The following is a 9,196-nucleotide window of genomic DNA, read 5'->3' on the forward strand; positions in this document are numbered from 1 at the left end:
AGTTATAAGACATCCAATAGAGGCTAGGCATGGCAGCAAACACCTTTAATTCTAGCACTCTGGAGTGAAATTAAGACTAGCCTGGTCTTTATAGACCAGGCTAGCTGAGGCTACCTAGGGAGACCTTGTCTCAAAAAACAACAAAAAAGCACCCAGTGAAAGGAACTCGTCTGTGTCTTTTATCGTGATTCACTAATCTCAAATGAATTAGGCAAACACTGAATTCCTCCTGTAGACCTGCAAAGCCAGCAACCCACTGCCTCAAGGACCATTCGTGTCTTCAGGAAGTCAGCAGAGGTGTGTCTCTCCAGAGAGGGAGAGAGCATTTGAGCATATAAAAAACAAGACCTGTACAGAAAAGAGCACCGATGAGCTTGCCTGTAGTGAATGTGCTAGTATCCCTCTGTGGGGATTCATGAAGTGTGCTCTCAAAAGCAGGGCTCTGAAAAGTGGTCACTGCTAGATCAGCTTCTTGCATTTCGAGAACATGAGGAGAGCCCACAGAGTGAAAGCCCAAGCGTGTGCTTGACTCCCTTTGTTGCCGCTGGGGCATCATGGTGCTGCAGGCACAAGAGGAAGGGGGGCAGGTTGGGGGGTTGTCTTTGAAATGCACTGGTTCTTACATTTCCTTCTTTCCCTTCATTCTCTATTTCCTGATTTCCTCTTCAAAGGGTTGAGAGTTTACAGGAGAATGGAGAGGAGGGACTTAAGTTTTGAGTTTTGATGTTTACAGTGCTAGAGATGAACTCCAGAGCCTCCAACATGAAGAGCAAGGACTCCATTACTGAGCATGCCATCGACACATGGACATAGATTTCCCCTCAACTAATGGGACTTGTGACATATGCATAGTTTGGAACTGTAGCCTGTGGCGCTGCCCTGGGCCAGGCCAAAAACAGGAAGGATGCACGGGGTTTTGGCTCATTGATGTACTGGAGACAGAGAGGCTTGGAAAGAAGTGGTAGGAATTCAAGGCCAGCCTCAGCTGCATACCAAAACTATGTCTATAAAAACATAAGAAGTCAGGTCAATGCTTGGACCTAGAGGGTAAGCATTGGTTGCTCTTTTCGTATCCTAGCAAGAGCAGAGGAGCTAGCCTTTTTTTTTTTAAGACTAAGTCCAGAGGGTGCTAGTTAGACGTGTGGATGGTGATTGGGAGCTGCCTTCTAGAGCCAGAGGAGATATCTAATAAAAAAAAAAATCTAGTAACAAAATTTAGACATGTAAAGAAGCAAGTGGATGTGTGCAGTCTGTGGTGCGGGCATCAGGACCGAACTTGTTGAGCACAGGACAAGACCCTGGGCACTGACTTGCTACAGGCTTCCCAACACTTCAAAGTGCTCCCAGCCATGAGTATGGGCTCTCAGCAAGACCTTCTACACCAGAAAGTAGATTTTCTTAGGACTACACAAAATGGGGAGAGGGCTCGCAGAGACAAGACCAAAGCAAAAAACCCATGGTGGATAAATAGAAACACGACCAATGTTCCCAGGCTAGCTGGGGCTGCACACGACCAATGTTCCCAGGCTAGCTGGGGCTGCAGGTGTAGCTTCCTGCTGGGCAGCACTTGGCCCAAGACCCCGACGTTTTCTGGTGTTGAAGATTACTGCATACATAAAGTCCACAGTTTTCAACTTTTGGGTGCCTTTTTCACCCGTGATTTTCATGAAATGTAATCATCCTTAACTGTCTACAACCCACTCCTTAATTTTTTGAAGATAAGTCATAAAGAGCAAATATTACAGAAGAAGTAACCAAGGAAACAAACCACAGGCGTCTGTCTACCATGGACAGAGATGGGCAGAGGCCCAGTACAGAATCATATACTTTGCCAAGACATAAATTTGTATAGTCCCCAAGTGTCAAGTTTGTAGATGCTAACATGTAATGGAGTTAAAAAGTTGAACACCTAATTAAGAGCCAGTCCATCCTCCTGGCCTTGGAAAACGAGGCCACACCACTTTGAAGAAGCCATGTGAATAGGGAAAGGCATGTAAGGACCAAAGGCAATGCTTTTATGGGAAACAGCCATCCTAGTTAGTCCAGCAGAGAAGCCATGGTTCCGTGTGGTTACAAATAAAGTGCCTATGCATTTAATCACAGTGCCATAGCCTGCAGGAATAAACAGCACCTGGCTCTTGCTCCCACAGTTCTCTAGCTAAGAGAATAAAACTCCATGTGGGCCATCCAGGCAGCTCCAGGGATAAAGGCATCCTTGGGATCCACTTGCACTTGGACACATGAAGTGATTATTTTTAACCTTTTAAATGCCTAACTATGGGTGCTACATCAGGACTTGTTACAGTTGGGTGATGAAAGATTGGGTTAAAATGGTGGCCTGCATCCTGCCCACCACAGGGCTAGGGCTACTCGGGAAGTTTGACTGCACACACCCCACGAAGCTGCCAGGCAGGCATCTGGCTATGAGAAGGTCCAGAGGGACTGCTGGAGTTCAGCTCAGATTCTTGGGCACCACTGACACCCTGGGTGCTACAGAAGAGCTGGCTCTGAGGTCCCCAGGCCTTCAGGTTCTCACTCTTGAGCACTGCAGATGCCGCCAGGTGCTGCAGGAGAGCCAAGAACAGTGGGGGCACGAGGGCGAGCTCTAGCCCGGGTCCGAAGGGAAAAGGGCCAGAGGAGAGAGCTCCAGCTGGTTCCCATGGGGACAAGAGTGTCCTGGCTTGTTTGGCAGGCGCCATGCAGGAAGCGCTGAGAGGCCTTCTGTGTGAGATTAGGCGCAGCTCTTTAGAGGAAGACCTGCGCCATTGCCCCAGCACAGTGGATCCCATTGAGAAGAGGCAGTCCATGGTTTTAAGACATTTATTGTCATAGTATAGGAAGGGGAGCGAAGAAGGTAGTAAAAAGAGAGAAGTAGAGGACAGCCATGGCCACGTGGAGAAGGGGGGTGAAGGGACTGCGAGGAGGGGGGGAGGGCAAGAATGAGAGAGGAGGGGGCAAAACAGTCCCTTTTGTAGTGGACCAGGCCTACCTGGCTATAGGTAAAGGTAGCTGTGGGGGTGGAGTCCAGACAGAATACCAGGAGCTTGGGGTGTTGCCCTATATGACTAATGTCCACACCTCTGCAGGGGACTGTGGGAAGCTGTAGCTGCAACCGGGGCCCAGGGGGCATGGCCAAATACCTACAGTCCCTTGCAGGCAACAGTCATATGCCGGGTCTCTGGAGTTCTGAGCTTGAGCTCAACCCGGCTGCCAATCACAGCTCACCACCCCACAAAAGACAATACTAAAACATTTAAGTCAAGGAAGCTGTGCTGGTGGTGGTCATCCCACCTCAAGGAAAAGTTAAAGCAATACAAGGTAAGAATTAACACTAGGAAACAGGCTGGAGCATAACAATTAAAGGGTGTGCAACAAAACTGAGTTAACAAGAACCTGGGTGATGTTGCACATGCCTTTATTTTATTTCTAGCACTCTGCGAACTAGTGATGGGCAGATTTCTGTGAGTTCTAGGATAGCCAGCGCTACACAAGAAAGGCCTGTGTATGGACAGATGGACTCATTAGATGGCTCAGTGATTAAAGGTACTTGCCACCAAGCAATGGCCTGAGGGAATTTAGTCCTTGGAGCCCAGAAGGAGAGAGCCAACTCCTTCAAGTTGTCCCTGGACCAGAGGATCTGAGGAGGAAACTTGAGCATCAGGTTTCCAACCACAGATCCATCTTTGCTAGCCTGATTTTGTGTTTTTTGTGTATTTTCTGATTTCACACAAACCACCACAGATGACAACAGTGCAGAGAGCTAATTGGTCTCTTGGAGCTGGAGACTGAGTTAAGATTCAAAAGTACAGGGGCTAGAGAGATGGCTTCATGGTTAAGAGCAGTGGCTGCTCTTCCAGAGGTTCTGAGTTCAATTCCCAACCCCCAATGGTGGGTCACAACCATCTGTAATGGGAGCAGATGCCCTCTTCCGGTGTGTCTGAAGACAGTGACAGTGTGCTCATACATAAAATAAATCTTTTTTAAGAAAAAGGTTCAAAAGTACAACTTGCCTCATCTCCAGCTTAACAGCCAAAGAAGAATATTATGCACTTAAGTGAGCAAGCTGATCACCTGTCAGGGAAATAACTGAGTAGATGAGGTCACTTTCATTGAATAATCCTATTTTGTCATTAGTTTTGCTTTTAGTAATTGGAACAGTACAGCTGTAAAGTAGTTATGTGCCCAGGCAGTGGTGGCACACGCCTTTAATTCCAGCACTCAGGAGGCAGAGGCAGGAGATCTCTTGTTACTTTGAGGCCAACCTAGTCTACAGAGTGAGATTAGGACAGCCAGGGCTACATAGAGAAACCTTGGACTGGATTGAGGGCTCAGCTGTAAGAGAAACCTTGTCTTGGAAAACCATAAGCCTTGTAGCGGTGGTGTGTGCCTTGGCACTGTTGGTGGCGTTGCAAGTAAATGTAGTGTGTCTGGCTGGCTGCTGTATTTGGGCCCAACAAGAATTGAGTTTTAACTCAAGACAGTGATTTATCACTAGGATATTCCTTGACGATAATGAAAAAGAAAGTAGTGGCCAGGCGTGACGCGCTCCTTTAACCCAGCACTTAGGAGGCAGAGGCAGGCGGATTTCCCAGCCAGAACTATACAAAGAAACCCTGTCTCAAAAAGGAAAGAGAGAGAGAGAGGAAGAAAGGAAGAAAGGAAAAGAGAAAAGGAAAGAAAAGACAGAAAAAAGAGATGGTGCAGGTTAAGAGCACTGGCTGCTCTTTCAGAGGTCCTGAGTTCAATTCCCAGCAACCACATTGTCCTCTCCTGATGTATCTAATGGTAGCTACAGTGTACTCATATAAATAAACCTTTAAAAAGGAAGGAAGGGGGGGCTGGTGAGATGGCTCAGTGGGTAAGAGCACCCGACTGCTCTTCCGAAGGTCCAGAGTTCAAATCCCAGCAACCACATGGTGGCTCACAACCATCTGTAACGAGATCTGGCGCCCTCTTCTGGAGTGTCTGAAGACAGCAACAGTGTACTTACATATAATAAATAAATAAATCTTAAAAAAAAAAAAGGAAGGAAGGAAGGGGAGAAAGGAAGGAAGAAAGGAAGGAAGGAAGGAAGGAAGGAAGGAAGGAAGGAAGGAAGGAAGGATTGGCAAGAAGGTACATCACGTCAGCTTCCCATCAGGCGGGCAACCTGAGCACATCGGTGCCACAGTGAGGACGTCTGCCAGAATCTCGGAGCAGCAGTGTTTCAGATGGTAAGAGACTGCTTTGCCTGCCTTCTAACCTGAGGCTGAGGCTCCACACTGTTGGCTATATTAAATCCTAATCACCTCCCAGAGGCCCCACACTCCACTCCTAAATACTGGACTAATAGTAGTGTCTCATAATGGGAATTGACTCTCAGCATGTAAAGTTCTGCCAGGATCCCCGGCCCATCTCCAAACCAGAGCAAGCATTGGTAGCTGTGTTTCCTGCACTGTACAGACCCTAGCTACCCTCTGGAGGTAGGTAGGTAAGCTTGCTGTCCACTCCAGGTCACATTGCCTGTTCTCACACCACTGGCCAAGAAATGCCCAAAACACATTGTGCTGTGTGCTTGTCACAATACCTGCTACTCCCGGGTACCAAAACAACTCTAAATAAAGAAACTAGCTTGCAAACATTGGACCCACAGAGTACACCTCACCACACCCGATCACCAGTGCAGGCAGTGGGAGGACAGGTATTACTTTATGGAAATGGTGTTTCCGTCTTTTTTATTTTTGTTTTGTTTTTTGAGACAGGGTTTCTCTGTATAGTCCTGGCTGTCCTGGAAGACCAGGCTGGCCTCGAACTCAGAAATCCGCCTGCTTCTGCCTCCCAAGTGCTGGGATTAAAGGCGTGCGCCACCACCGCCCAGCATGGTGTTTCCTTCTTAAGATATTTCAGCGGAGCCAGGACACAGCTCAGCAGCGGCACTTGGCTAGCACAGACATTCCCAGTACTGAAAAGGAGAAGTTTAAGTTTTGTAAAATACTCAACCTTCCTTCTGTTCTTAGAAATGGGCATGGCACCTGGGCTATATAACAGACCCTGTCACTAAAACAAGAGTGGTTTGTGGTGGAGCTGAAGATGCACCTCAGTAGGTGAAATGCATTCATGAAGTTCTGAGAAGGTGAAGGCAGGAGAATCGAGAGTTCAAGATCATCATTGGCTACATACCACGTTTGAGTGAGGGCAATTTAAGACTCTTTAAATTTATTATTTATTTTTGTATGTATGTTTTGTCTGCATGTGTGCCTGTACCACATTTATGCAGTGCACACTGAGGCAAGGTGGTATCCCTTGGGACTAGAGTTATAAATGGTTGTAAGTTGCTATGTGGGTGCTGGGATTTGAACTCTGGTTCTCCAGAAGGGTAGCCATTGCTCTTAACTGCTTATCTGAGCCATATTACCAACACAACCACCCCATCCCTATATTTTATAGTTAAAAATAATGTGGAGCCGGACGTGGTGGCACACGCCTTTAATCCCAGCACTCAGAAGGCAGAGGCAGGTGGATTTCTGAGTTCGAGGCCAGCCTGGTCTACAAAGTGAGTTCCAGGACAGCCAGGGCTATCAGAGAAACCCTGTCTCTCGAAAAAACAAAAACAAAACAAAACAAAAACCCTGTCTCTCGAAAAACCAAAAAAATTTAAAAAAAAAATAATGTGGAATCTTGGGCCCTAGCCTTAGCAGTATAGAGTATACATTTTTTATATTTTTTGTGTATTTTATGTGTTATGAGTGCTCTGCCTGCCTGACGGAAGATCCCATTACATATAAATGGTTGTGAGCCACCATGTGGTTGCTGGGAATTGAACTCAGAACCCCTGAAAGAGCAGCCAGTGCTCTTAACCACTAAACCATCTCTCCAGCCCATAGTGTCTGCTTTTTTTTTTTTTTTGGTTTTTTGTTTTTTTGGTTTTTCGAGACAGGGTTTCTCTGTATAGCCCTGGCTATCCTGGAACTGACTTTGTAGACCAGGCTGGCCTGGAACTCAGAAATCCGCCTGCCTCTGCCTCCCGAGTGCTGGGATTAAAGGTGTGCGCCACCACGCCCGGCAGTGTCGTGTCTGCATTTTTAACAAAATCATGTAATAGTTTAAGTGAGAGAGAAGTTCTGTGCCTTGGTTGCATAGTCACTCTAAAGACATAAGTTCGCATCATTGGTTAGCTTTCTAATTAAAATGCATGGTTTATTTCTCGCTTGCTCACAGTAGGAGGCAGCCCTTAGCTTCATGCACTCATTCATCTGCAGAAAAAAAGGGAAAATCAAGTGGCAGCTGGCAGCTTCAAGGACAGCTCAGTGCCATGGCAACTGCTTCCATCAATAACTTAATTTCTTCTCTGCTCTTAGGTTTTTCTCTTCTCAGTCCTAAAGCTGGAAATGTTTTAATTGGGAAAGAAAATAAGACAATGTGTGGTTGCTATGTCTGTGGCATCTGCACACTTTTTAATGGGCTTGAAAGAGCATGCAGAAAACCGTTAGAGAATCAGCTAAGTTTAGAAATGAGGGGGCTCTGTGGAGCCTTCCTCCCTCTGATGTGGCAGAGAAGAGCACTAGCACCACCCCCACCACCCCCAGGCAAGTAAAGACCCCTATCTCGTACAGCCGTCCATAGTCAGTCTTCATGGAAGATACACCAAAATGGATTGCTTCCTCCTGGCTGATGCAAGGATTTGGAACAGAACTTAGCAGTGGCAGCCAGGCTGGCAGACCCTTTAAGGGGATAGCTTTAGATATCTTTCTTTCCCAAGACCCAGTCCATTTGTCTGCCGGTGGCTTAAATAATGAATCATCACAGTACTGTAGGTTGGTGTCAAAGGTCAAAGTGTCATCACAGTGGGTTTTCCTTCATCTGGTAGATGTCTGACCAGAATGGCTTAGGTCAACCCTAATGACTTCATTGGGGGATGGGAGGGGAGCTATTTTTTTTTTTTTTTTTTTTCTAGACAAGGTTTCTTTGTGTAGGCCAGGCTGTCGTAGAACTAGATCTGTAGGCCAGGCTGGTCTCCAACTCAGATCCACCTACCTCTGCTTCCTGAGTGCTGGGATCAGAGGCTCACACCATCACACTTGGGTCCTAATCACTTTTTTTTTTTTTTTTTTTTTAAGTTTCAGCAACTTGAGCACAATTTGTTCATGCCTGTCATCACATTTACTTGGGAGGCGAAGGCAGGAAGGTTGAAGGTTTGAAGCCATCCTAAACTACACGATCTTAAGGGGTAAAAAAAATGGGGCTGAATAGACAGTTCAACAGTTAACAACACTGACTGCCCTTGTAGAGGGCTGGAGTTCAATTCCAGTACCCACGTGGTTCACAGCTGCCTAACTCCAGTTCTGGGAATATGATAACACCCTCTTCTGGCCTCCAAAGTCACCAGGGATACATATGGTACACAGATGTGTGTGCAGGCAACACACACAAACATTGGAGTCACCATTAGGATAACAGTTCTGCCCATGACACCTACCTACCTGTGATGCTCTGGGGCCAGCCTTGCTTTTGCCATCTGTATTTAAAGACCTATTTCCAGCACAGGTAGCTATCGGCCCTTTTTAGGGGTGGGGAAAGTAACAAGATGTATATATTTCTGCACAAAGCAGATGTGCATGACAGTATGTGGTAACTGGAGATCAACAATTGAAGTCTTCCTCACTCACTACTGTGGTTTTTCCTTTTTTTATTGTTTGAGAATTTCATATATACAAGGTATTTACAAAATCTGCAGGGCTGGAGAGATGGCTCAGCAGTTAAGAGCACTGACTGCTCTTCCGAAGGTCCTGAGTTCAAATCCCAGCAACCACATGGTGGCTCACAACCACCTCTAATGAGATGTAACTCCCTCTTCTGAGGTGTCTGAAGACAACTACAGTGTACTTACATATAATAATAAATAAATCTTTTAAAAAAAAAACTGCAAGCCCGGCGTGGTGGTGCACTCCTTTAATCCCAGCACTGGGGAGGCAAAGGCAGGCAGATTTCTGAGTTCGAGGCCAGCCTGGTCTACAAAGGGAGTTCCAGGACAGCCAGGGCTATAAAGAGAAACCCTGTCTTGAAAAAACAAACAAAAAATCTGCCGCCACCACCAATAACCCCATTCCCTCACAATCCCTTTCCTATTCCCTCTTTTTCTTCCCAGTTTCATGTGTATTGGCAGTAGTTTGGGGTTTTGTTTGTTTGTTTCTCGAGACAGTTTGTATGGCGTTGGCTA

This window comes from Mus caroli, unplaced genomic scaffold, assembly GCF_978045245.1.
Source record: "Mus caroli unplaced genomic scaffold, Mus_caroli_1 scaffold_17, whole genome shotgun sequence".
Lineage (NCBI taxonomy): Eukaryota > Metazoa > Chordata > Mammalia > Rodentia > Muridae > Mus > Mus caroli.